Source organism: Mauremys reevesii, linkage group 11 (genome assembly GCF_016161935.1).
Source record: "Mauremys reevesii isolate NIE-2019 linkage group 11, ASM1616193v1, whole genome shotgun sequence".
Lineage (NCBI taxonomy): Eukaryota > Metazoa > Chordata > Testudines > Geoemydidae > Mauremys > Mauremys reevesii.
The window spans coordinates 42,818,157-42,839,418 of record NC_052633.1 but is presented as its reverse complement, the minus strand read 5'-3'; the positions used below and the strand labels follow the sequence as shown (position 1 = coordinate 42,839,418).

General features: G+C 40.6%; 1 protein-coding gene across 9 annotated transcripts in view; it reads left to right on the top strand.

Moving 5' to 3' along the window:
- Positions 1 to 21,262, top strand: part of CSRNP3 (cysteine and serine rich nuclear protein 3) — a 146,179-nt gene that overhangs the window by 81,455 nt on the left and 43,462 nt on the right. Inside the window, exons 3-4 of one of the 9 annotated variants that reach the window (XM_039495653.1) lie at positions 7,991 to 8,050; positions 8,368 to 8,715. The exons of 6 other annotated variants lie outside the window; for them this stretch is intronic. The gene's annotated coding sequence lies outside the window, so the exon portion shown is untranslated. Of the gene's footprint in view, positions 1 to 7,990; positions 8,051 to 8,367; positions 8,716 to 13,066; positions 13,313 to 15,073; positions 15,218 to 21,262 lie in introns of those variants that run through there. 2 more of the 9 variants (XM_039495657.1, XM_039495656.1) reach the window with 2 other exon arrangements.

The window sequence follows — 21,262 nt, the reverse complement described above, 5'->3', positions numbered from 1 at the left end:
TTCTTCCCGAAGCCGCATGCCTCACCTCGTGAGCAACAGCTTCACACCCTGGACGTCCGCAGGGCGCTTGCCTTTTACATCGAGCGGACGAAGCCCTTCCGACATTCGACCCAGCTGTTTATAGCAGTCGCCGACCACATGAAGGTCGAGCCGGTCTCCTCGCAACGAATTTCCTCATGGGTTACGGCATGTATTCGGACGTGCTACGAGCTTGCTCGCGTGCCACCATGCCACCTCACTGCTCACTCGACGAGAGCACACGCCTCATCGGCCGCCTTCCTGTCCCATGTCCCCATCCAGGACATCTGTAGAGCGGCTACCTGGTCTTCTGTCCACACCTTCGCCTCCCACTACGCGTTGGTGCAGCAATCAAGAGACGATGCAGCCTTCGGCTCCGCAGTATTACACTCCGCGACGTCTCACTCCGACCCCACCGCCTAGGTAGGGCTTGGGAATCACCTGACTGGAATGCATAGGAGCAATCACTCGAAGAAGAAGAGACGGTTACTCACCGTAGTAACTGTTGTTCTTCAAGATGTGTTGCTCCTATCCATTCCAGACCCGCCTCCTTCCCCACTGTTGGAGTAGCCGGCAAGAAGGAACTGAGGAGCGGACGGGCCGGCTGGGGTATATAACAGGCACCATAGCGGCGCCACTCCAGGGGGCGCCAGCTGGCCCGCCGGAGTTGCTAGGGTAAAAATGTTCCGAAGAGCCGTGCACGCGCGGCGCGCACACCTGACTGGAATGGATAGGAACAACACATCTCGAAGAACAACAGTTACTACGGTGAGTAACCGTCTCTTATCTAGTAAGAGGCATATGTTACGGCTCTGCAAGCGAAGCTGACAATCCCACTTTTTTAGCCAGTTCATGAAAAACTTACCCGTCATCCAGGCATTCGCTGAACTGACATAACTGAGGGGAAGTTTACTGAAATCCTTTGGAAAGCATGTGGTCATTTTGACTTCCCAATCATGAACAGCAATTGTTTGTCACTCCCATCCATGTTGGCACAGACGAGCAGTTGCCCTATCCTTCCTTCTAGCTTTTCATTTTTTCTACATGTCCTCTATCACAGAGTTCTTTCAGATAAAGTCCTGTTTCATCAGCATTGTAGGTGTTAGCTGGGGAAAACCGTTCAAGAATGTGAGGAAGTTTTTTGCACTGCCACTACTCAGCTGCTGGCTTGTGGAACCAGCTGGTTTTTGCCATATTCTTTTTTGTAAGCAACATTGAAGTGTTTCTTCAATCTGGTAAACCTGCCATCACTTGCCTTAAAATCATTCAATGGAAGTGAAGCTGCAAGCTGAAGGGCTTTTTCCATGATTTCAGGTCCAGCAAGCAGTGCTCCCCGCACCCTCTTCTCCTGGAACCATATAAAGAGAGCCTGGTCAACATGAGGAAATTTTCCTTCATGCCCACACTTACAGCAGCTATTTGACTGTCCATCTTCATATTTAGCCAAAAGCTTATCTTTCAGCTTCCACATTCTGCATACAACCAACCTGTGCAACTCTCACTTGACTGCAGCTTGGATTTGAGTAGCCTCTGGAGTCCGACAGACTTGGATAATATGTACATTTTCTTTCATTGAGAGACTTCTTGGAATTTTGTCTGTTTTTGCCACCAAAAATTACTCAAGTAAGCAGAGTATGTGATGTCACTATCACAAATATTGCTCTTATGCGGTGGCTATGTTGCTGTTACTAAGTGGACAGTTCAGGATAGGGAGGCTATTCCCAAGGGAAATTGGTTGTATTCTGGTTGGAGTATTGGAAATATAGCCAAATTCAAGCATTATTAGCCTTTTATAACAAAACGTTAGATGCAAAAAGGCAGTTTCTTAGATTATCTGAACTAAATGCAACAAATTAATTTTAAAATATAAATATGACCGGTCATATTCCCAGTCCTAACTATGCTGCCCTCAGCTATCTAGACATTCCCCTTTGGGAATCTGTAGCTGCCTTGTTAGAGAAACTCGGTTATTGTAACAATTTAAAGGAGAGGGAGGTGAAAACCAAGATTTGGCCTGATATTTTAAAGTTTGGTTAGGAGTGTGCTCCAACTGTTAGAGCAGGACTGTGGTGTTGCATTTCCAGTTCTGCCATTGGCTCATTTTTGTGACTTTAGACAGCCCCTGCATGTGTCAGTTTGCCCATATGTTAGATGGGTACAATGATACTTTGTCTACCTCTCAGGTATATTGTGAGGTTTTAATTAATTTAGATTTTAAAAGTACTTTTTGATCATCCCATGAAAAGCACTGCACAAAAGTATTATTTTGATTCATTAGAAAAGATTATCTTCATTGTAGCAGAAGTGAGAGATTTCCTTTTCTGATGGGCCATAGCCTACAATTTTAGTTCCTAGCAGAATACATTTATGTTAAAATTAGCACTGTCCTGAAAGGCTTGGGAGTGCAGTTTGTTATCTTCATGGCATACACACAGAGAAGTGAAATAAACATAGAATACTCTTTGCTGGAATGTTGCAACACAACACCAATTTATTTCTTAATATTAAGTAAGAACCTTAACAACACAAGCCAAAATCGGAGAGAGACAAAGCAGGCTGCTCTCTAAAACGAGAGGCACAACTCACTGCACCTTACTATAAGATAGCTTACTGCAAACTGACTCAGATTGCATGCTTTCCTTGAGAGCCCATAGCCTAAGCATGACAAGGAACACCCTCATGCCCCCCATCTTAAAGTGGTATCTTGCAATTCCAACACAGTTCTCAATACACCACAGTTGACATAGGTTTGTACATGATAAACATCTGGGGAAGTCTGGAAATCTGTTGTAGTGGGACATTATGGCCTGCTCTGGTGCAACAAGGCAGAAAAGGCCTATCATGTAAACAAGAAGTATGTGCCAGAACACAACAAAAAGCAAAACCCTGTGTCCTTGAAGGCACCTGGATTCCACTAGTATCTTTTGGTGACAGATAACACTTAGGCTGACTACCTGAGTTGATAGGACCTAATGTCAGTGGCATCTAAACACAGATGTTTATGATTCTCTGGTCTGTCTCCATCTGTCTACCTGGCTGTAGACTGGTTTGAAATGAGGTTAGTGGCCACCTGAACAGTTCACTTAGTTTGTTTCTGGCTGTAATTTGCCAAGTTAGATCCTTCCTCCCTTGCCTTGTTGCAGAAAAATCTGAAGACCGCTACAGGAGGTGGGAAATCATCTTTTTAATCCTAGTTTTAATCCGGGTACTGTCTTTTGTTTGTTTGCATTCAGAACAGCTGCATCAAATCCCAGTTCTATCCAATAGTTTGATCATTTCCTTGTTCTCACTAGATTGTATTTGATTTTTGTTAGTAGTATTTTACACAGTGCTGTAAGAGTGGACTGTTTAGTTATCTTACCATCGGGGCCATCTAGAAGTTAACTTTTCAAGGGGATTGCTTGAATAGGGGCCCTGCAGAACAGATCTGAGGCACACTGGTAGGGAAATGTGAGAGGTTTGCACTGCCACTGACTATGCTGCATGTCCTGCCACAGAAGTGTTCTAGAGGTTCTGTACCCCGTTGTCACAGGCTGGCAGGCCCTTTAAGGGGAGACAGGCCCAGCATTACATGTGACATTCCTTCCCAGCTGATTCTGATTGGTAGGTAGGAAATGGTCCTGTTTAGTTAATAGACCTAGTTAGAAAGGGATCATGGGATGCCTACATAGGATGACAGAGCTCATTTATCAGGGGGAAACTGCAGATGGGTGATTGGCTCCTCTAATAGGTGCTGGAGAAGGGTAGCTCCCAGGCTGATGGTCTGAAGGATGACTGAGGAGCAGCAGGAGGGAGACAATGGGCCCTGAAGCAAAAGAGAGTTGCAAAGGGAAAAAGCCTCATGGAGCTCTAGCTCAATATGGGTGGAAGGAAGAACTGTTTTATGATTGAGTTTTTGCCTAAGTTTTATATTTGGAGCATAAAGATGTAGATGGAAAAAGACTCTGGGTGTGACAATCAGTCCTTCATGAGGTGGGGAGACAGGCCAGCAGCTTTACATCTATGATCAGTCCACCAGATCTTATCTCCAATCTGAAATACTTAGCTTTTTGAAGCTTTTTTCCATTGCCACATTAAACAGAGCTCAGTAAAGAGCAACCATTCTCCCAATGCAACCTTTCATTAATATTTATTAATAGGAAGGGATGGTGAAAGCCTGTTTATATTCAAATTTTGACTTAGTACAAACTGATATAATCAAGCGTGAAATTTACTTTAGATTCTAAATGAACATATACCATGATCCTGCTCCCCTTGAAGTTAATAGAAGCTCTGCCATTGACTCCAATGGGAGCAGGATCCCGAAGATGTTTTTACAGGGCGGGAGGAGATCTTCTTTGCTGTTGTTGAGAAATAACCCCCTTACTTCAAAACCACACTCATTGGGCATATGACAAAAAAACAGTGGTTTTTGTGCTCAGCTGGTAAAGAAAGCTCAGTGTAAGTCCCAGAGCTGTGCTGACATTATTGATATTGCTGGCACACAAACAAGGGTGTAAATAAAAACTTGTGCTAATTTCAAGCTCTGTTGAAAACACATGGGGGGGGGGGGGAAACAATCTCAGCCAAATGGAAATGGACAAAATTATTAAGGGAAAATCTGTTGTTTTCAAGATTCTAAGAGGGTATTAGAAACAATGAAGTTGTAAAAACAAAGGACTTGAAAGTACCAGTGGCAGTGTCCTTTTAAACTTTAAGTGATTGCTTTTAACAGGGTATGTGGGACATACAATGACATGGAGAAGTCAGTGATATAGTCAGTACTTTTCCAGTATAATGGTATCATAAACAAACGTTAAGCAACTAATTTAAGACCAGCCACTTTCAATATGAGACATTTTCTTACTTGTAGAAATAAAATTTCCATGCTTTGTGTACTTTGTAATACAAAAGTGTGTCGACAATTTGCTTGCATTATTACTAGAACTCTTCAGTAAACGAATGCCTTGCTGTGTAACATTAAGTCTACATTGTTATTCCTCTCTACCTTTATGCATGTCGCTTTATATTTATCTGTATTTAGACTTTTGTGCTTGGGCATGTGATGGAGATGGACACAAATTCACATGAATGGTGATGAAAGATTTATTCTTTGGTGGAAGGAGTTTCTATCCTCTCACAAAAATCAGAGATGTTTCCTACTTTAACTATATTGTGATCATCTGGAAGTAAGGAGATCATGTTATAATGTTAACAATGGTTACAGTACAGCTGCTGATGCCAGAGATAGAGGGAAGTAAGTTTCAAAAAATCCTATTGGGAATAAGGGTCTGTGATACAGAGACTGTGGACCTGATTCCACTTGCACCAGTTTTACCCATGTAACTCCATTGATGTCAAAGGATTTCCTTCTGGTTTACTGTGGTGTGAGATTAGAACCAATATATATTTGTCTGTCATTTCTAGGGCTGTCAAGCGATTAAAAAAATTAATCACAATTAATCACACTGTTAAATCCTTGAGGGGGCCACTTAGGGATCTGGGGCAAAAATCAGCACTTGGTCCTGCTAGTGAAGGCATGGGGCTGGACTCAATGACCTTTCGGGGTCCCTTCCAGTTCTATGAGATAGGTATATCTCCATATATTTATTTTATATTAAATATTTTTGGATGTTTTCTACATTTTTCAAATATATTGATTTCAATTACAATACAGAATACAAAGTGTACAGTGCTCACTTTATATTTATTTGTAAGTATTTGCAAGTGCAAGTATTTGCACTGTAAAAAACCGAAAGAAATACAGTAACTCCTCACTTAACTTGTCCCGGTTAACGTTTCATTGTTATGTTGCTGATCTATTAGAGGACATACTCATTTAAAGTTGCACAATGTTCGATTATAAGGTTGTTTGGCCGCGGCTTGCTAGTACAGTACTTCATCCACTCCTTGCGGGATTCTCTGGAAGAGCAGACTGTTGGAGCTAGTGTGTGGGGACTTGGAACTAGGGTGGATCGGCAGCGCCCCTGTCAGCTCCCCTAAGTTCCCTGTGTGGCAGCCGCCCAGCACGCTATCAATTGCCAAACAGTTCAGCTGTCTCTCCCCCCCAGTGCCCTGTGCTGCTCCTGCCCTCTGCCTTGGAGCTGTTCCCGAGAGCCTCCTGCTTGCTGTGCGAGGGGGAGGGGGGGCAAAGATAGGTGCTAATATCAGGGTGCCTCCCTCCCCCTGCTCCTCCTCCCCATCTCCATGGTGGGAGGCGGGGTTGGGACACACGACAGGGCTCAGGATGGAGGGAGCTTGCTGGCAGCAGCTGCTGTCTCAACTTGCTGAGCTACTTAAAAAGGCAGTGTACTTAAAGTGGGGTCAGCATACTTAAAGGGGCAATGCTTGTCTCTCTCTCTCACACATACATGGTGTGTGTCTCTGTCCCTCAGTCACCCCCCTCCTCCCCCCACACACCCCATGTGTGTCTCTATCTCTCTCTGCCATGCTGTGTCTCCTACCACCATTTGTGCTGCCTTGTAGAGTGTAAGGCTACATTAACAACAATGTGTTAACCCTTGAGATCTTAGCCGAGTGCTAGTTCATCATTTATCCATAAGGCATTCCCTGGGAAATATCCCACCCTCTGACTCCACCACCTCAACCAAGCTTCATAATCATCATCGCTGTGTACAGTATTAAATTGTTTAAAACTTATACTGTGTGTGTGTGTGTGTGTGTGTATGAAATTCTTTTACACTATGCTAGAAGAATAAAGCTACATGACTTTAAAAAACATAATAATAAATGAACATCTGTTAGTAATCTGTAGTGATCTGGCATTCTGCATAAAAATTAAAATTGGAACCAATGATACAGAAAAGATAACTACACAAACAGAAGAAATTGGTTTAAAAAAAAAAGGAAAAACATTGAAAAAAAAAAAGAAGGTCTTAATGGTTAAAATAAATAAATATAAAATAGTGCATACTGAACTGAAGTTTCATTTCTATTTCCCCACGAATGTCCAGTGGTACTTTAAGGAACATAGAATTAGGCATGGTTCCTGTTGAGAGGAATTATAATCTAATACAAACAAGACAAAACACAGGACAGCGGTTCAAGAAAGAAAGGTTGCAGAGAGATCATTGGAGAGGAACTCTTTATAAGAATGATTCATAGCAGAAATGAGTTTTGATGCGGTGATTTGAAAGAGATGGATGGCATTTGGTGAACAAGATGTGTTCAGTAGCCAGGCTAAGAGGGGGCCATCAGTACATTATTAACTGAAAACTGCCTTTATAGTTCCTCCTTTTAGGTCCTGCAATGTCCATCCCTGCTGTGTAGCTCTGAATGATGCCCCAGCTTGCATTATACTCTGATATCTGAGCTGTCATGGAAACTAGCTGGAGCATGGAGCTGGCTTATGAAGTGGATACAGGGATGTGTCAGGCAGCCCCTGTTTTAAATGTATTTGGCTTTTTTCAAAGACTCTCTTTAAACAAAACAACATCTTATCTTTAAAACAAAACTAACATGATCCCTTGTAAACAGACACCATGCTCCATTGAGATTCTGGACATTTCATGAAGGCTGGCTCTGAGGGGGATGGATGTGGTTGTACCTTTTATCTCCTTCATGCCTCATTTATGTAATTTTTAGACCTGGTCTGTTCAGGTGATTGCATAATGACTGGAGAAGGCATAAACCTCCACATTTTTTCTCCTGGTCACATTACAATCAGAATTTGTTAATTCATTTAAGTATGGTAATTAATTTTATTATCTGATGCTGCAGCAGTTAGTAGTTTCTTTGTCACCTACTCCATGTCGCTCAGTACAATAGTACACCTGCCACATAGCTAATGTGCACTATTCTGGTAGTCTAACCACCTGTGTTTAGGAAGAATGTGAGAGAACAGAAAGTGTGCTTACAGAAGAGTATCTGTTCATTGTCTGGGTATGCTAGCTCTTCAAGCTCATATAGCTTCCCCTGCAGGATGCTGGATTAGGGTGCACAGCTCTTATCTCCCTTTACATTTGTCTCTCAGAAATCAGACTGGCGGGAAGAGCAGTTTCATTTTGATTTATGATACCTGAATTGATCTGAGGTAAGAAATAGCACACCCTTTTAGATAAGTAAATATAATTAAAATTTTGTTGTGTTCAGGAATCACAGTATAAACAACAACAAAAGAAACTGTGTGATAGTGCATAACTTATTTTTAATGTTTAATTCAATTAATATCTTTACATAGCTATTGGTTTTTTGGGCCTATTGTCAGTCTCTGCTCTGTCACTAAGCAAGTTAACAATTCCGGTAGTCTCTGCAGTGTCCTTCATGGTAGACAAGAGGCAGGGCTTAGTTATGATGAATATATTGAAAGATTCTTTGTTAAGACCATGTGTCTCTCTCTATCTTTCATAGGTGTCTGAACACAGCCTGGAGAGCTCTATGACCAGATAACCAGCAGGGCTGGCTCCAGGCACCAGCCAAGCTAGCCCATGCTTGGGGCAGCAGATTCAAAGGGGCGGCATTCCGTTCAGTCTTAGGGTGGCATGGCTCCCTTTTTTTCCTTTTCTTTTTTTTTGTTCACCGCTCTGGCCGCCCTGTAGGGGGCAGTGGGGAGGAGGAGGGGCGTGCCTTGCTGGGAGCCGGCTGCGCGCTCCGTCTGTCCCAGCCACTGCCAGGTCTGCAGCAAGCCCAGCAGCCCGCGTCCTTCCCTCCCCGCCGACCGGAGCAGTGCGGAGCCCTCCCGGCAGGAGGGGCCAAGTGGTGAGCACCCTGGCTGAAGGAAGCCCTGGCCACCCCCTTTCTCTCTCTCCCCCCCCCCCCCGCTCCCTTCCCCTCCCCCCTGCTAGCCGGGGTGCGCACTCCACTGCACCCTGGCTCCGGCCACCCCGCAGGTGTTTTTTTGTTTGTTTTTTTGTTTTTTGCTTGGAGCTGGCCCTGTAAGCAGTACAAAGGGGCTACAGGACCCTTTGGTGGAGTAATCCCTGGTGCAAGAGATCTTTGCAAGAGGCACAGAGGCAACTCTGCTGGGTCCATGATCCCCTCCAAGAGCCCTGGCACTAGATACATGTCAAGGCAGTGTCAAGAGCAGGACTAACAGTGGCCAGGGCCTATGGTCCAAAAATTCTGTGCCACTGCAATGACCCATAGAGGCCACTGCAGCAGGGGCACAAGTTAGAAAAATGCTAACTGTGCCAGGGGCTGCACCAGTCTCTGGCAGCATCTGAAAAGGAAGGTGTAAACAGCCTCCCTTCTGTCCCAGAGCTAGCACTGGTATAGGGATGAATCTTTCTAATCTATGTGTAAGGGCTCATGGATATCAAATCCAGGCCCTACAGGTTCCTAAGCAGCCCTCCATACTCTGGCCACCTCTGGCCTGCTCATCCAGAACTAAGGAAAGTGAGGGGCTAACACAAACCACCAGGATCCTGACTGGGGATGATGACTGGCCCTGTCGATTGGCACGTCCATATTATTTAAGCCAGAAGAAGGCACAGAAAGTGGTCTTAGCAACTGAGAGATTTCCTGACTGGCTGCTGCTCCAGACCCGACTCTTGTTGGATCGCTGGATTCTGATTCTGGCTGTGAACCCAGCACAGAGACTCTGACTGACCACTACGTCTGACCACCCCTGCTCCAATCATTAGGTTCAGGTTGCCCACATCCTGGTCCTGACAGTACACTGTTTAAACAATGTCACATGGTCTCCCTAAAACCTGGCCTAGATTAGGCAGTCATGGAAGCAACTGCTTCCATTTTTGTCCCCTACACAGGACATCACCTCTACCCTGTGCTTCCCCCAGCAGCATTTAAGTAACGAACAGTACTCCAATCAGTTATGCCGATACACAAACTAAACAAAGAAGTAAACAAAAATCAATGTTGGCTTGTATTCTGCTAGAACCAGCTTGGGAAAATCAGTCTGTGCCAGATAGGAAAGGACAAAATGTGGGGAAAATGTATTTTCAAAAGTTAAAGACAAAATGAAAAATGCAGGTGAAGGTGCCCTCCTGTACTCCAAACCCCTGCCACAGCCCACTGAAAATGAGTGTGTGAATGAGGCTGGGACAGTGAGCGACAGAGGGAGGGGGATGGAGTGAGCAAGGCGGGGCCTCGGAGAAGGGGTGGGGCAGGGGTGAGGCCTCGGGGCAGGGGGTGTGGCAAGGGTGTTCGGTTTTCTGCAGTCAGAAAGTTGGCAACCCTAACTGGAGCTTGTGCTACCATGAAGTGACCAGGGATGCCAGGACTCCAAAGCCAATGCAGGTTCTCTATTCAGATAGCTCTAACCTCCTGTTGAATCGTTTGGTGTCCCCCCCCCACAATGCCTACTGTGAGGGCCAGACTCCACTTCTCCAATGGAATGATCAAGAACCAAGAGGGGGCCTTCATGGAGGCTTTCTCTTTCCTAGCCCCATCTCCAGGGCCATCCTTAGGCATACGTGGCTGCGTAGGGCCCCCAGAAATTTGGGGCACCACTGGGACAGCAGGTAAAAGTGAGTCGGTTCCCACACACCCAGCGTATGCGGAGGTCTCCTTAGGCAGGGGCCATATTCACAGAGCCGAATGTGCCAGCGCAGCACATTCTGCTTGAGGGAGAGAGAGTATGGGGGTCTCCGCATGGAACTGTGACTTGCCGCCGCCGGGCAGCTTGGTATCCTTTTGCTGCCTGTGCCCTGCCCCTCAGGCTGCGAGTCTGGGTTGCCACAGCGTCTGCTGCCTATGAAGCTCGGTATGTGTCAGCAATGGGAGGGGGTCTTCTGGGGGTCTCCGGGCACCAGTTTAATACTGCATATGGCCCCATAAATCCTAAGGACGGTTCTGCCCATCTCATGTATTTTTACTGTGGGAGGGAGAGTTTTTAGCATCTTGATTGTAATTTAACCTTTTGAGAAATCCCAGTGTTGAGCATAAAGGGATAAAACATTTTTTTGGAATGTGACAAGAAAGGTTGACTGATGTTACGTATTTTGTGTGGTGTTAGGACAGCTTGCTGCTATTGTCTCTTTGCAGAACCAAAATTTTCTTGTTAAACTATTTAACTGTTTATGTTTCTTAATAATTTTTGCTCTAACCTCCTGTTAGTTTTTTTTAATTATTTTTTTTATTTTCCATTTTGTGTAATGGTCCCCAGGAAATGTGACAATAACTTTCCTTTTTCTTGCTTTCTTATTGTTCTTCTCCATCTGGTAAACCTTTTTATTTTTCTGTTTTCCTACTGCTGCAGCAGCAAAAATGTCTGCCTTTTGTTTATTTCTCTCTACACTAGCATCATGACATCATCAATTGTATTAGCAGGGGGAAAAATAGGCATAGCTGTAGCTAAACCAGCTGTTCGTTAGCAACCTGTCTAGTCTGCCTTCATTTCTACTTATTAATGTATACAACTATAGTGTTTCCTGCTTAACAGCTCTTGAGGGTCCTCAGCCATGAGCCATCTGCTCAGCTACTGTCTTTAGGTATGTTGTGTGACCATATCAGAATGGTGGCATTTTAAAAAAAATTGCTGACAATGGAATTCTGAGTTTAACGAAAATAAATGTTTAGAATCTGGATGATTAATCACTAGATTAATCTTTTAGTCGTGAGTAAATTTGGGTCATATCCCAGCAAATCTTATCTTTCAAACTGCTAATCAGTTTGGTAGTAAAATTTCTGTATGTGGAAGCTTTTTATTAAACTAGATAGCCAGGTTATTTTATTTGCGTCTTTAAACATTATTCTGATTGAGTTTTCATTATAACTCACAAACAGAGAGTGCCCGTTGTTTGTATTACTTCAGGTTTGTGTTTGTCACAGGATGAGCTTGTTTCTGATGCCAGAAGTCAGTGCGAGCTTCACCATTGACTTCATTGACTTGAGTGGCAGGAGGATCAGATCCATGGTTCTCAGTGTTCATAGGGTCCAGTCCTATTGCCATAGAAGTACATGACAAAACTTCCATTGAGTTCAGTAAGAACAGGATTGGGCCCTTAATGAGCAACAAGCTGATAATTATGTATTCTAAAGAGGGAGTTATTGAAAAGGATAACAAGTGGGTATTTTCATTTGTAGATTGTTAATGAATAAACAGCATTCCTGTTTACTCAAAGTGCAATAAATAATTCTAGAGTTAATTAACTACTTTTATAGAAACCTGTACCTCTGCACTGTAAATGTCATGATTAATTATTTATGAGTTACTAGTTTTCAGGGAAATAGAGAGGAATTCTGTTATCACCAGTACTATGTTAAAATTTTAAATAAGACTGTCTCATGCACTCTTTTAGAAGTAGAAATTAGGCTGTCTCAAAATGTTCTGAAATTAATCATCAGTAATAATAATGTTAAGAATAGTCATTAACCGTGTATCCTTTTTTATGTATGTGCTTTCGTTATTTTTTAAAATATAATTATCAGCCTCATGTAAAATGCCTTAGGTGAATGGCAAAGGAAGTTAACAAATACAAATAAATTGATTTTATTTCTTTGTATAATTATAACTAAAATACAGTAACTGGATATCATCATAAAAAGTAGATTAAAATTTTCATGGTAGAGTAAAATTTATCATTTAGGTTCAGGGCCCGATTCTGAAAACTTTACTTAAATTCTTACTCACCTGAGTAGTCCTATTTGAAATCATTCAGACTAGTTGCATGAGTAAGGGTTGCCAGATCAGGCCCTTGATTGGTGACACAAGTTTGAATTATGATGTTTCTTTTGAGGGAAAATAATCATTCAGTAGCTCTGGTCTCCATAAACGGATAAATATTGGCAGCCTAAATGTTTAATAAAGTGTTTTGATAAAATAACAGTTAACAGGGAATAGTATCTCTTTAGAACATTAATAGAAATGTATGTTATATGAGGCATAACATAGTGCAAGATTATCACCACAAACATTATAATTCACTTTTAAAAACTCCTCTGAATTCCACCTTTTCTGTAATGGAAAAAAAAAAAGGTTGTGAGAGGATTTCCATAATTTTCGCTGCCTTAATGAGTTAAAGCAGCTTTATAATTTGTTATTCCTTCCTCATAGTAGACCTCAGCTGATAAAAATATCCATAGATAGTGAAATCAGTGGCATGCCTGGCTTTCTCAGACAAAACTCCCATGTGATCATATAGGCAGCCTCAGTGAGACTGAAGCTGCTCAGCAAGCAGTAGGTAATGAGTCTTTGTGCAGAGTGAAGCTCTTGTCGCTGAACAATAAAGCATATGGTACCAGCAATAAAACACAGTGCTGGGAAATTTAAGAAGATCCTGATGGAAGTAGGAAGACAGTGAATATGTCACACGTTATAAAATGATGATCAATCTATTTTGGTTCCTAATTAATAAAAAGAGTGCATGGATTGGAAAAACAACAATTTGAACAGGTCAGTTATTTTATAGATTATTAAAATGCTTCTGTGTTTTGAATTTAATCAGTGCTTTGGCTACTTTTGCTTTTTTAAAAAAAATATATATATTTTGCTTTTGGAAAGGTGTGGCTTGAGTGATGCACATCATTCTGATATCTAGCTAAATAAATTGGATAAGTACTATAATCAGATTTGTTCTACAAATATTTTTACTATAACTCCACATCACACTTCATTTATTCATGAAAAACTGAATAGTCAGTAAGAAATAAAATTAATGCTAAAATGGATCTGTTGCCAGTATAGAAATATAAAATATTAAATAGCAACATCCATTATTCTTATATGTCTTCAAGCTCAATATTTTCTTGATAGGAAATGTGTTGCATCACTGTTATTTATTTTATTTTAAAAATGATTCATTTTGGAACATAAATAACAATGAACTTAGATTTTTCACATTGTTTTTTCTGGAGTATCTTGAAAATGGTGCTTTTAGAAATATAAGTACATATACACACATGAATGATTCATTATTCAACAAATTCTGACAGTGTTAAGAAGATGGATTATATTTTACTTTGTATTTTTCAAACAGGTATTAATTTCAGTTAGTAATTCATATAGTTGATGTACTTTTTATTTTTAAAAATGGTCCCAATGATCCTAATGGCCTATGATCACATTAATACACAGTATAGATATAGTTTCTCTGACACATTAGTGGTCTAGAGATTAGTCTTATTAAAACTTCTTTGTTTTTAAATGATTTTACAGTAGTGTTTTTCTCATTGTTCCAGCAGTTTAAAAGACACAAGATGCATATACTGGCAAATCTGAAAGAATTTGAATTGCTAATTTTTAGAGAGTGTTTCAGCAATAGGGAAGTTGAATGTTTGAATAGGGAGGATGCTGTCTGTAGGAAGAGAAGGAAAAGAAGTAGAAAATAAAACATTGAATCTCTTCCTAAAGCCAGATCAGAATTTTTACTTTCTTTGATATAATTGTAATGATTTAAACTGAAATATGTATTTCTAAAAATAACATCTCAAATGGTTTAAACATTTAGAATAGTTAATATCCATGCATCCAGAGTTTTGGCACAGTATTTCATTGTGATTTATACTTGGGAGGATTAGCAGTCATTTTATTGCTGATTATTAATTATACTAATGATCAATAAATGTAAATAATTCTGTATATTGCCTCCTTACATTAATACAGTTTTACTATTGTATCTGTAACTGATGCTAATTCATATCGAGGCATCTGAATCAAGGTGAGTATGCATTAAACTCATGAATTTCAAAATACAATATTGAAATAGATCCTTTTTAAAATAAAGCATCTAGTGAGCTATATTTAAAAAAGCAGAGGGCAGTTGCTGAGAATTGTATATCAGCCTTCTACATGTATTTATTTGACTGTTCTGGTCACCTTGGAAACTAGCTGCTGCAGGCTGATTTTGTTTTTTTGGTGGGTGTTTAATATACTTGAATTAAAATATCTGCCTCCTAATAATCACAATAGGAGATATGCTTTTTACTTATCAGTATTTAGTGGCAATAGCTTTTTCTCTCCACCATCTCCTCCCCACCCCCACCCTTCAGCTCTCCAGTGATTCAGGTATTCCGGCTGAACTGCAGCTCTACAATTTCTTACCCAGCATTCCCTTTTTGTTGCTGGCAGGCCTTCACCAGCCTTATGTAAATGAGACAAGCACAGTAGCTTTAACTGCAGAGGGGGGAGAAATGAGTTCAAAGGTCACGGGACTGGTGGAAGGCTGTAACAGTTGACTGAAAAAAATATACTGGATACTGCAGTAGTCTGTAGCTGCTATAAAATGAAGCACACTTTTTGTTTTCTGTGTTAGGAAGTTCTTACAGATTTTCTGCAACAATTGTAGTACACTGTCTACAGGTATGGGTTGAAAGATTATATGTTCTGCATTATTTGCTTTGATTCCTACATGAAGTTTTTTTAAAGTTTTAATTGGTTTGCATTTGTTGCTTTGGCTTTGGAGTTGTAATTCTTCTGCTGTGCTGCTTTCAGGTGAAATACTCGTACTTTGTTGCCTTAAATATATGCTGTTTTTCTCCTAATATGAAAAACAAAGTTTAAAAATGTTAAATGTAATACACTCTAATTTGATTTAATGGTCTTTAATCATGTATAAAATACTTCTTTACCTTTTGAACCTCTTGGGTGAGGGGGGAGGGAAAACCATTCCTTAACTGGATGTGCAGTTTTTTAATTAGAAGACAAATAAATCAAAGTACCTCTGAATGGTTCTCGTTTGGCAGGAATTTTTTAATACCTTATTGTTTGTTTTTAAATTAGGAAAAAAAATTCTAATTTCTTGGTATTTCTTTGAAAAATATAGAATTCCCTTGTATACATCATCATTATTATTGATAGACTTTAAGTGCAGATGCTGTGAAGTCATCAAAGAAATCATGGTTTTCTTTTGCTCCATATAAAATCAGATTTTTTTAACTTAAAAATTTCCTTAGACAAACATGTTAATTTTGGAAAGAGTTTTCTGTATGATATGTATATTGCTTTTAATTATACAGTGTAGAGAGAAATGCCATTTTATTTATGTTATACTGTCTACCTTATTAGTGAACCCCTTTTTAACTTTGAAAGACTGTTAGTGGTTTCCTGATAACCATTTATTTATTCCCTGGGCAGAGACCTTGTTTTCATCTTTACATATTAAACTTAAAATTACTTTTTAATTTATTTTTGAGCTCTGATATGTTTGCTTTGATTAAAAATAGGTGAACTCTCATGGTTAAATTTGTGTTTTATGCTAAAAGAACATTTAGGGCTAAATGCTGCAGTCCTGACTCGGTCAGCTTCAGTGGGATTCGGATAAAGTCTTTCTTGTCTTGTCTTGTCTTGTAAACTGTAGCCATACAAGTAGTCTTTCTTTATTCAGTGGTCCCAGCCTAGGGTAGTTGTATGAATAAGCACTGCAAGATTAGAATCTACTTGCCTGAGTAAAGTGAGGAAAATCCTGCCTGAAACGTAACTTTTCATAAAATATCTGACTAAATTTTACTTAATATGTGCCACATCCTGTAACGTGCTTATCAGTCTGGCCCTGACCCAGGAAAATCCTGTGTTTAAGTGCTTTCCTGGATCAGGACCAGAGTAATCAGCACCTTGCAGTATCAAAATATATGTGCTATACATCATTTAGAACCCAATCCTGCAAGCATTTTCTCTGGGATCTTCAAAGATGCTTTAGGAAGGTAGATGCCCAACTCCCATTAAATTTCAGTGGAAGTTGGGAACCTGAGTCCCTGAGGTGTCTTTGAAAATCCCAGCATCTACATCTGGAGCGCCTATCAAAGCCCATTTGGAATCCATGCAGGATCAGGCCCTGAAATGCCTTTCTCTTTTGTACTACATCTTACATTTCAAATAATCTTTGGGAGGAGTGCATATATTTTAATGAACAGAACTGAATGAGAAAAAATGCCCTAAAGAACTCTCAAAATATATTGTGTATGTTCAACCATCACTTTATATGAAGCATAATACTAATGAACAAATAGGAGTGTTATCTGCCCTGTTCACTGGCAAATTTTATTGTACAAGATTGAAAGAATCTGTTGCACATAAGTAACAGGAAAAAGTAAAGCTATATCTAGCCATTTAATTACCATATTTGTGTAAAACAAACCTGATACATTTTAAGATTAGATTTATGAGGTTAAGTACTTACAGTAAACATACACTCATACATTTAACTGCTTCTTCTAAAATTACAAGAGGAGCATCGCTGTAGAACAGCGTCCCCGTAGTTCTAATGAAATCATAACATTTGGGTATGTGTCTCCTTTATATATATATGGAAACAGATGCAGAACAGTCTTCCTTTGGATACAATCTAAAGAAATTGTTGTGTTGTATGTTCTAATAGGCTGAGTTTTTTATTCCTATTCTGGATGTTAGTTTAGAAAATGAAAGAACTGATTACAGATTTTGTTCCGTTTTTGTTTTATTCTGTGACTAGAGCACACAGATGTACCATGTTTTGCTGATAATTTCTCATAGTTTCCAAAACATCCTACATTAATAATTTGGGCCTAGTGAAAGATAGTTTATCTATATTTTGAATGCTAGCTAATAAGATTTTTAAAAAATCATGATAGAATACAATATTTTGTTCACCATAGTACAACATTAGTGTGAATAGGGAGGTTTGATTCTAATCACAATTACTGTTTACACTGTAATACCATTGACTTCAGTGGTTTTATTCATGATGTACACCAATGTGGAAGAGGTCAGAATCTGGCCCAGAATGTTTTAGACTGGGTATTCATAAACCAAGAAAATAATCTAATCTTGTCCAATGCCTCAAGAAATTTGGCCTGGTTTATTTAACAAAAGGAGAAAACCACCATTGTTTAGAACTATCTGTCCTATTTGGTCAGATAGATGGAGTAATCAAAAATAATTTACAGTTTAATGATTAATTCAGAGGCTTAAAGCCAAATTTTTAAGTGCATCATAATTCCATTTTTCCAAATACACTTTGTTTGCAATAATATTTACTGGAGAATGTCCCTACTTGTTGGAAGGCTCACCCCCTGAAAAATGGACATGTTCTACTTAACAAAGCAGTAAATGAATTTGCTGTGTATAAAACTCTTGTTTGTTCTCCAAAGATATTTCTAACAACTGAACCTTGAAGTTTAAGCACTTATCTCTTTAAAGGAACAGATGGCAGATCATGCTGAAGTGAGACAGGTGTAATCTTTTGTGAGATTGGTAAAGCTTTTTGAAAGATAAATTGTCTTGTTGTCTGTCAGCCATCTATCTTTGTCATCACTCTGAACCAGTTACAAAGTTGAGACAAATTGGGCCATCCTCTCGGCAAAATATCACGGAACACCATAAAATCTATACAATTTTGTTTCCATTTGAACAGTCTTACTAAGTGAGTTTAGATTATTGTTATCTCACTTCTGCTATGTTGCTCTTGGTTCTGAAGAATGGTTGAATATAACTAGAAGATAAAAATGACCTATTTACAAGAATACACAAATAGCAAAAATGATTTACCAGGTTAAAATGGATCCAGCAAAAATAATGTGGCTTTTATTTCTCCTGCTCCCTGTCATATTTTAGAGTTCAACCCACATCTGTGAGAGATTGTATCACCACTTGTCCTGCATGCCTTAAAATGCTCTGCTGCTGTAGCTCCTTGTGTGGATGCTCCCAACCAGCAGACAAGCATACACTGAGTGTCTGTGTTGAGCAACCTAGTTTTAGCAAATCTGACTCCAGCAGCCTGTTTGTTACACCATCGCCGCACTCTGGTCTCCACCAGCTTTGGTTATTACTAGCCAAGTGACCCCAACACACTCCCAGTCCTGAATTTCCCCAAACCATCTGTCCTGAAATGTCCAGCACTCTCCTGGAACATTTAGAGAAGTAATACAGTCAATAGCTTCTTTAAGGAGATAAAAGCACAGCAGCTTGTTGTTTTAACTGGAAATAATCACTTCAAGTTAAACACAGCACTGGGTTGATTTAGAGTAAAAGTAAAATAAGTTTACTTCATCAAAAAGAGATTTTAAGTGAGTTCAGGTATAAGGGGTAATGTCAGAAATGGTTACAAACATATAAAAGTGAAAAACTTTCTCGTGACTAAGACTTAACAAAACTACAGTATTGGGTCAAGGTAAGATTTTTACCACACTTCCTTTGACCAAGATGACTGACCCCTGCTGTGATCAGGATCTCCCACAAAGTCCAAAGTGCTCAGTTCCTTTGTCATGTTAGGTGAAAGATAACTTGGGGTTCTCTGCCCCTGTTTTATGAACTTTTGAAATGTATTCTCAAAGTCCAGTGGCACAGTTGTGAGGAAAGGTGCCATGGAGTCTGATGGAGATGGTTCCATGCTGGCTTCTTCCCTGCTGTTGCTTTCTATAACGCAAACTGATTTGCCCCTGCAGCCTCCAGTATGTCAATGAATCTCCTCTTGACTGTGATTGCCAGTTATCTGTGATTGCACCTGGATGAAGGCATCAGCCTTTCCTTTGTCTGGAAAAAAACTGTTTACCCACTCCCCAGACATGTCTGGTTCAAACACATAAGAATGACCATACCGAGTTAGACCAATGGACGGTGCCAGATGCTTCCATGGGAGTGAACAGAACAGGGCACTTTATTAGATGATCCATCCCCTGTTGTCCAGTCCCAGCTTCTAGAGGTACCTAAAGCATAGTATTGCGTCCCTGACCATCTTGACTAATAGCCATTGATGGATCTATCCTCCGTGACTTTATCTAATTCTTTTTTCAGTCCTGTTACACATTTGGACTTTACAGTAACCCCTGGCAAGGAGTTCTGCAGGTTCACTGTGCGTTGTGTGAGGAAACACTTCCTTATGTTAGTTTTAAACTTGCTGCCTATTATTTTCATTAGGTGACCCCTGGTTCGTGTGTTATGTGGAGGGGTAAACAACACTTCCTTATTCACTTTCTCCATACTATTCATGATTTTATAGACCTCTATCATATTGCCCCTTAGCCTTCTCTTTTCCAAGCTGAACAATCCCAGTCTTTTTGTAATCACTCCTCATATGGAAGCTGTTCTGTATTGTTTTTCCAATGATACCTTGCATTATGCTTATTAGATACAGATTATGACATAAGTGAATTGGGGTACAATGAACTAGTCAGGCCAGTTGAAACTCACTACCTGACACCAGTGAACCTCTTGCCCTTTGGCACTTGGGATGCTCTTAAAGTCACATTCCCCTAAAATAGTTGTATCATACTAATGAGAGCTATGATTAACGTGAATAATTAAAAAAAAGAAAACTGGAAAATAGCCATTAATTTCCTTCTCCAGGCTTGGATGTAATTCTTCCCTGCACCTCTTCCCACCACTCTTACCCTCAAAAGAAAGCTGCAATTTCAGTGTGTCTGCTTCTCTCTTTCCTATCACTTCATACCGATTTTACACAAGGAAGCAGTGCAACAAGAAAAAGAGAAGCAAATAAATCAGGGTCAGCATAAAATTTGTGATGAAACATGCCCAAAATGTAAGTTAGAGGGCATCTACAAGGGAAATTTGGATGTACCCATCAAAAGATACTCAACTTGTTTATTAGCTAAGTTTCACAAATCATTTCATAAACTTTTTAACTAGGTTTCTTGACATAATTTGGGACTGGATTGTAGTCTCTTCCCACAAGCAGAGAAGCTAGGGAGTCAATCATCCTTACTGGCTGGTGTGAAATAGGGAATGCTAGTTCCAGAGTATCGACTGTGGAAATCTGAGAGCTGTTGCTTCTTAAAGTACTACCCAATTGAAGCAGCAGGAACTTCCCACTAGGCTCCATTGCCTCTGCTGCCACACAGCAAAGAGGGAGTCAGAAAATGAGTTGTGTTATCGGCAGGGCCGGCTCTAGGCACCAGCCTAGCAAGCATGTGCCTGGTGCGGCAAACGGGAAAGGGCGGCTTCCTAGGCGGTCTTAGGGCGGCACTGCAGCAGCTTTCGGCAGCACGCCGGCGGCAGCTCCTCCGGCCGTTCCCATGACGGTGGTAGTTCCTGCTCCGGTTCCCTTGTTGGCGGCATGACAGCAGCAGCTTTTTTTTTCCTTCGCCACTTGGGGCAGCAAAAAAGGTAGAGCCGGCCCTGGTTATTGGGGGAAAAAAGGGGCCAGAAGAGTAGCACAGTGGGCCCCAGCCTCCATATTGTTGCCTAGTTCAGCATGGGACTGGGGTTGCATTTTTGAGCAGATCCTCAGGATCCTTGGGACTTGGGAGCCTGTACATATTACCCACTGTGTAACCTTAATTCTTGGAAGCTCTGGGTTCTTGCTGGCCCAGCTGTGGGTTTCTCTGTGGGAGGAGATTATTCCTTTAATAGGAGAGGCAGTTTTCAAAGCTTAACATATCTGGTTTTGGTTCTGTGACTTTTAGACAATTATTT